Raw genomic sequence first — 7,500 nt, 5'->3', positions numbered from 1 at the left:
CGGCCCAAAAACGGGCCAAAACTGGCCATTTTTGGCTGCGCGAGCGAGCGGCGAGCGGCGGACAGCGAGCGAAGCGAGAGGCAGCACCGTCCCTGCTATACGAAAGCCCCATCCAGCCCTGTGCCACCCGGGGGGTTCCAGGGTGCTGAGATGGCTGACATTTTGCTCCGCTCACGACGGTCACCGCGCGACGCAAGAACAGCCCAAAAACAGGCCAAAACGGCCCAAAAACGGGACAAAACTGGCCATTTTTGGCTGCGCGAGCGAGCGGCGAGCGGCGGACAGCGAGCGAAGCGAGAGGCAGCACCGTCCCTGCTATACGAAAGCCCCATCCAGCCCTGTGCCACCCGGGGGGTTCCAGGGTGCTGAGATGGCTGACATTTTGCTCCGCTCACGACGGTCACCGCGCGACGCAAGAACAGCCCAAAAACAGGCCAAAACGGCCCAAAAACGGGCCAAAACTGGCCATTTTTGGCTGCGCGAGCGAGCAGCGAGCGGCGGACAGCGAGCGAAGCGAGAGGCATCACCGTCCCTGCTATACGAAAGCCCCATCCAGCCCTGTGCCACCCGGGGGGTTCCAGGGTGCTGAGATGGCTGACATTTTGCTCCGCTCAAGATGGTCACCGCGCAACGCAAAAACAGGCCAAAAACTGGCCAAAACGGGCCAAAACTGGCCATTTTTGGCTGCGCGAGCGAGCGGCGAGCGGCGAACAGCGAGCGAAGCGAGAGGCAGCACCGTCCCTGCTATACGAAAGCCCCATCCAGCCCTGTGCCACCCGGGGGGTTCCAGGGTGCTGAGATGGCTGACATTTTGCTCCGCTCACGACGGTCACCGCGCGACGCAAGAACAGGCCAAAAACTGGCCAAAACGGCCCAAAAACGGGCCAAAACTGGCCATTTTTGGCTGCGCGAGCGAGCGGCGAGCGGCGGACAGCGAGCGAAGCGAGAGGCAGCACCGTCCCTGCTATACGAAAGCCCCATCCAGCCCTGTGCCACCCGGGGGGTTCCAGGGTGCTGAGATGGCTGACATTTTGCTCCGCTCACGACGGTCACCGCGCGACGCAAGAACAGGCCAAAAACTGGCCAAAACGGCCCAAAAACGGGACAAAACTGGCCATTTTTGGCTGCGCGAGGGAGCGGCGAGCGGCGGACAGCGAGCGAAGCGAGAGGCAGCACCGTCCCTGCTATACGAAAGCCCCATCCAGCCCTGTGCCACCCTGTCACGACCTTAGCTGGAATTGCCTAAGGCGTGAGGCACCCTTGCGGCCAAAGACGCGAACTTAGCTTGCGTTGCCTAAGTCGCGGGTCACCCTCGTTGCAAAGACGCGAAACTTAGCTTGCGTTGCCTAAGTCGCGCTTTGCCCTTGCGATCTTGCTCCGCAAGGATCAGCCACTTTGTAACCTCTCGCAGGTCCCGAAGGACCTGTAAAAGAGAAAGAAAGTTAGATCGAAAGAACGAGCAACGGACAAGTCCCGAAGTCTCGCGAAAAGGGAAGCTTTACAAGCAAATCGTCGAACACCTTGTGTGCACAAGAGAAAAGAGGGAGGGGGAGAAAAACAAGGCTTTCAAGGATGAACGAACAGCTGCAAGCCCACAAACAGCCGCTCACCTGGTCCCGGACGCAACACCAAGTTCCCGTAAAGGTCACGTGCGAACTTGCGAAAGAGTGTTCAACGCCCGGTATATAACCGAAGCCCCATCCAGCCATGTGCCACCCGGGGGGTTCCTGGGGTCTGAGCTGGCTGACATTTTGGTGAGCGGAGGCAGCACTCCGCTCACCTCCCGCGGCACGCGAAAATGGCTCCGTTTTGGGCTGTTTTGGGGCTGTTTTGCTCGGTTTGGTGAACGGTCGCTTTGCAACGCTGCAGCTTGTTCGAACTTACATATTTACAAGCAAAATGACCCAAAACCATAAGAAAGCATGCTGTCAAGCAGCTGTACATGCGGGTGCGAGCGACGAACGGTTCGTTGAACGGAGTTGTTGCGGGTGCGCGACGACCGTTCGTGACATTCTCCCCCACTTAAACTGTCGACGCCCTCGTCGACGCTTGTTGGTAGTTGTTGATGACTTCTTCTTCATGTCGCAGGGCGTCTTCAGGCTCCCAACTGGCTTCAGTTCGGGGAAGCTTTCGCCACTTCACCAAGTACTCTGTCTGCTCCGCTCCGTTGGGTAGCTTTATCTTGCGATCCGCCAGAATGGTTTCCACTCGCTTCTCGTAGGAGGCTGTGATGGGAGGTAGCCGAGTTGGAATACTTCGAGAAGCATCTTGCGGATCCGAATGGTAGGCCTTCAGGTTGCTGGCGTGAAGAACGTTGTGAATTTTGAACCACGCCGGCAGCTGCAACTTGTAAGAAACATTGCCTACTCTGCTGATAATTGGGAAGGGCCCTTCATACTTACGCACCAATCCTTTGTGGACTCTTTTCCTGAAGAATTGGAGTGATGCTGGTTGGAGCTTTACCAACACCAAATCGCCAACTTTGAACTCTTGTGGTCGCCTTCCCAAGTCTGCCCACTTCTTCATCCGTTTTGCCGCCTTCTCCAAGTAAGCCCGCGCAATATCGGCATTTCGATGCCACTCCTTTGCGAAATGGTAGGCTGATGGACTACTCCCAGTATAACCAATTGCCATAGTGTGCGGAGTCGACGGTTGTTGTCCTGTGATAATTTCGAAGGGGCTCTTGTTGGATGCAGAGCTCCGCTGCAAGTTGTAGGAGAATTGGGCGATGTCCAACAGCTTCACCCAATCTCGTTGATTGGCACTCACATAGTGCCGGAGATACTGCTCTAAGAGCGAATTTATTCTTTCAGTTTGACCATCCGTCTGGGGGTGGAGGCTTGTAGAGAAGTATAACTTTGACCCCAACAATTTGAATAGCTCGGTCCAGAATCGTCCCAGGAACCGAGCGTCTCGATCACTAACAATATTGTGTGGGACTCCCCAATACTTCACTACACCCTTCATCATCAGTCTGGCCGCCTCTTCAGCTGAACAGTGTAGGGGAGCAGCAATGAAAGTTGCATACTTTGAAAACCGATCGACCACCACAAGTATCGATCCAAGTCCCCCTACAGGCGGCAAGCTAGATATGAAGTCTAAGGAAATGCTCTCCCATGGCCTTTCTGGTACAGGCAACGGCTCCAAAAGTCCCACCGGCTTCCGTTGCTCCACCTTGTCTTGTTGGCAAGTAAGGCATGTTCGAACATACTCCTCCACATCAATCCCCATCTTTGGCCAGTAGAAGGCCCTCTCCACGAGAGCCAATGTTCTGTGAATGCCGGGATGTCCAGCCCAAAGGGAATCGTGACACTCTTTCAAGAGTTCACGCCTTAAATTGTCCACTCGGGGAACATAAACTCTATTCCCTTTTGTGTAAACAAGTCCCTCCTGGACCCAAAATCGTCGTGCCTTGCCTTCTTTGATGAGCTGCATCAGGATAACTGCCTGGGGATCACTATACAGTCCATCTCTGATTCGAGAAAGGAAGTTGGAATGTAACTGACTTGTTTGGCCTCTGCCCTCCAGTTGTGCAGCATTCACGCACTCCACCTTCCGACTCAGCGCATCGGCCACGACATTCGCCTTCCCGGGCTTGTATTCCATTGCCATATCAAATTCAGCCAGGAAGTCCTGCCACCGTGCTTGCTTTGGGGAGAGCTTCTTCTGAGTTTGGAAATAACTCAGGGCGATGTTGTCTGTCCTCAGCACAAATCGCGACCCGAGGAGGTAGTGTCGCCAAACTCGTAGGCAGTGGATCACCGCTGTCATCTCCTTCTCATGCACTGGATACCGCCTCTCGGTCTCGTTGAGTTTGCGGCTCTCATAGGCCACCGGATGACCTTCTTGCATGAGTACTCCACCAATAGCAAAGTCCGAAGCATCGGTATGGACTTCAAAGGGCTCTCCATAGTTTGGCAATTTGAGCACTGGTTCTTCCAGAACAGCAGCCTTCAGATCTTGGAATGCTATCTCACATTTGTCAGACCACTTCCAAGGCTGCTCCTTCTTCAGCAACTCCGTCAGTGGGGTTGCCCGCTTCGAATATCCTGAAATGAAGCGTCGATAGTAGTTGACGAATCCAAGGAAGGATCTCAACTCTGGCACCTTCTTTGGTGTTCGCCATTCCGCAACTGCTTGCACCTTCGACTTGTCCATCCGAATGGAGCCACCACCGATTCGATGCCCTAAGAATAGGATCTCAGTTTGAGCAAAGTAGCATTTCTCCCTTTTTACGAACAAAGTGTTCTCCCTGAGAACCTTGAAAATCGTCCGAAGGTGCTTGACGTGCTCCTCGAGCGTTTGGCTGTAGACGACGATATCGTCCAAGTAGACGACCACGAACTTATCCAAATACTCCTTGAATAGTTGGTTCATGAGAGTACAGAATGTGGCCGGAGCGTTGGTTAAGCCGAAAGGCATCACCAAGAACTCAAACGCTCCATACCTGGTCACACAGGTAGTCTTCGCTTCGTCGCCTTCAGCAATGCGCACCTGCCAATACCCCGACCGAAGGTCGAGTTTTGAGAAATACTTGGCCTTGCCCAGTTGGTCGAACAAGTCCGTGATGAGCGGGATGGGATACTTGTTCTTCACCGTTACTTTGTTGAGGGCTCGATAGTCGACGCATAATCGGAGGCTCCCATCTTGTTTCTTCTGGAAGAGAACTGGAGCTCCGAAAGGTGCTTTTGAGCTGCGGATGAGACCACCGCTTAGCAGTTCACCTAACTGCTTCCTGAGTTCGGCCAACTCTGGCGGAGGCATGCGGTAGGGTGGTCTTGCTGGAGGCTTCACTCCTGGCTCCAGCTCGATACTGTGATCCACGCCTCTGCGTGGAGGGAGAGTCTTCGGCAACTCGGGTGGCATAACATCTTTGAACTCTTTTAGGACATTCGCCACCACGGCAGGTTCTTGAATGGCCTCCTCGTTGAGTGGCTCTAGCTTCATAGCAGCCACGAATGTCAACTCGCCTTTTCGCACCCCTTTCTTCAATTGTAATGCCGAGATGTGTTGGGGCTCCTTGGTTCCTCTCCGAGAGACGGGAACCACACAGGGATCATCGCCTCCCATCATACATAGGGAATTCAAGAATGGCATCGGCACCAACTTCGCCGCGTGCATAAACTCCATTCCAAGAATCACTTGGAAGTCGTCTAGTGGCACGGCCATCATGTTGGTGTTTCCGCTCCAAGTCCCGATTCTGATGGGAACTCCCTTCGCCAACCCGGAGATTCGCCTGGCCTCCGAGTTCACTGCTTTCATTCGGCTTGGGCTCTTCTCTAAGGTCAACCCAAGTCGCTGTGCTTCACGATCGGCTATGAAGTTGTGGGTAGCGCCCGTGTCCACCATTGCACGGGTTGTTTGGCCATTCAGCTTAATGTCCACATACATTAGCTCGCTGCTTCCTGCTTTTTGTGCCTTCGTCTTCATGTTCTCCCCCACTTGACCCCGCATAGCGTTCAACAGACGCATTGCTCCCATTCGGGGTCCTTGCGACTCCTCATCGTCGCTGCTGGATTCTGAACTGCTCGAACTAAGAGCAACAGCTTTGCCCTTGTCCGATCGGGGAGGGTGGATGGAAGCTGTCAAAGCGTTGAGTGCCTGCTTCTGTGGGCACTCCCTTACCATGTGCGGTCCTCCGCACAAGAAGCATCCTCCAGGTTTTGAGGCCTTGCCTTTCGGGTTCGGCCCTTTGTGGGAGCTCTTCTTCTTTTGTTCGCCCCCGAGCTCCTTCCCTCGAGAATGTTTTGGAGGGCGATTGCTTGAAGATTGTTTCCTTCTCGCTGGGTCTTCAGAGGAAACGAAGTCGGTGAGCCTTTCTGCAGCTGCAATTGCCCCGACCACGTCGGTAACATTCCTTCGATTCAGCTCCTGCTGAGCCCATGGTTTCAAACCATCAAGGAAGCTGAACAACTTGTCCTTCTCGGACATGTCCTGTATGTCCAGCATCAGTGCAGAAAACTGCTTTACATAGTCTCGGATGGTGGTACTTTGGCGGAGTTGTCTCAACTTCCTTCTTGCGACGAACTCTGTGTTCTCCGGTAGGAACTGAGTTCTCAACTCCCGCTTCAAGTCTTCCCATGTGTCGACTCGACACCGACCTTGTTGGATCTCCTCCCAACGAGTTCGCCACCAAAGTTTCGCATCTCCATTCAGATACATTGTTGCTATGGAAACTTTGGTATCTTCTGAATCGGGCCTCGTAGCTCGGAAGTATTGCTCCATGTCAAACAGAAAGTTCTCGAGCTCCTTGGCATCTCTGGCCCCTCCATATCCATGGGGCTCAGGTGCCCTCAAATTTTGTGGCGGTGCAACGCGGGTGTTGCCTCCTCCCGCATTTAGCGTTCTTGTGAGCATAGCCACCTTCGCCGTGAGTTCCGCCACAACATCTTGTAAGTGCTGCACGGAGTCCTTGGTGTCATCGGACAGTCGGTCGACTAGGGCCTCGACCTTGTCGATCCTGGACTCCGCTTCCTCTTGCGAGCTCTCTACCCCAACAAGTCTTTGTTGGCCATGGTAGAGTTCCTCCATGCTCGCTTCCAGAACATCTAGGCGGGTTTCCGCCGTCGTGAGTCTCTCCTTATGACTCTTTTTCCCAGTTAGCGCACCAGATTGCGCTTCCTCCGCTCGCGGAGAATTGCCGACTTCTCGCTCATCCTGTTCGCTGCCGCGATCCTCGTGAGCGGCTCCAACAGCATGAGAGCGAGTGTGCACATGCAGCCCACCTGCAGCTGCTTGGGGCAAGGTTCCGGCTTGCCCCGTCTTGCTTGATTCGCCACGATGCTTTGCCATGGCGAAGTTGCGAAGTTCGTTCGCTGTTCGATCGAAGAGCTTGCCCGCTCTGATACCACAATGTCACGACCTTAGCTGGAATTGCCTAAGGCGTGAGGCACCCTTGCGGCCAAAGACGCGAACTTAGCTTGCGTTGCCTAAGTCGCGGGTCACCCTCGTTGCAAAGACGCGAAACTTAGCTTGCGTTGCCTAAGTCGCGCTTTGCCCTTGCGATCTTGCTCCGCAAGGATCAGCCACTTTGTAACCTCTCGCAGGTCCCGAAGGACCTGTAAAAGAGAAAGAAAGTTAGATCGAAAGAACGAGCAACGGACAAGTCCCGAAGTCTCGCGAAAAGGGAAGCTTTACAAGCAAATCGTCGAACACCTTGTGTGCACAAGAGAAAAGAGGGAGGGGGAGAAAAACAAGGCTTTCAAGGATGAACGAACAGCTGCAAGCCCACAAACAGCCGCTCACCTGGTCCCGGACGCAACACCAAGTTCCCGTAAAGGTCACGTGCGAACTTGCGAAAGAGTGTTCAACGCCCGGTATATAACCGAAGCCCCATCCAGCCATGTGCCACCCGGGGGGTTCCTGGGGTCTGAGCTGGCTGACATTTTGGTGAGCGGAGGCAGCACTCCGCTCACCTCCCGCGGCACGCGAAAATGGCTCCGTTTTGGGCTGTTTTGGGGCTGTTTTGCTCGGTTTGGTGAACGGTCGCTTTGCAACGCT

Source organism: Musa acuminata, unplaced genomic scaffold, assembly GCF_036884655.1.
Source record: "Musa acuminata AAA Group cultivar baxijiao unplaced genomic scaffold, Cavendish_Baxijiao_AAA HiC_scaffold_1126, whole genome shotgun sequence".
NCBI lineage: Eukaryota > Viridiplantae > Streptophyta > Magnoliopsida > Zingiberales > Musaceae > Musa > Musa acuminata.
The sequence above is the reverse complement of the archived record's forward strand: the minus strand, read 5'-3'. Positions refer to the sequence as shown.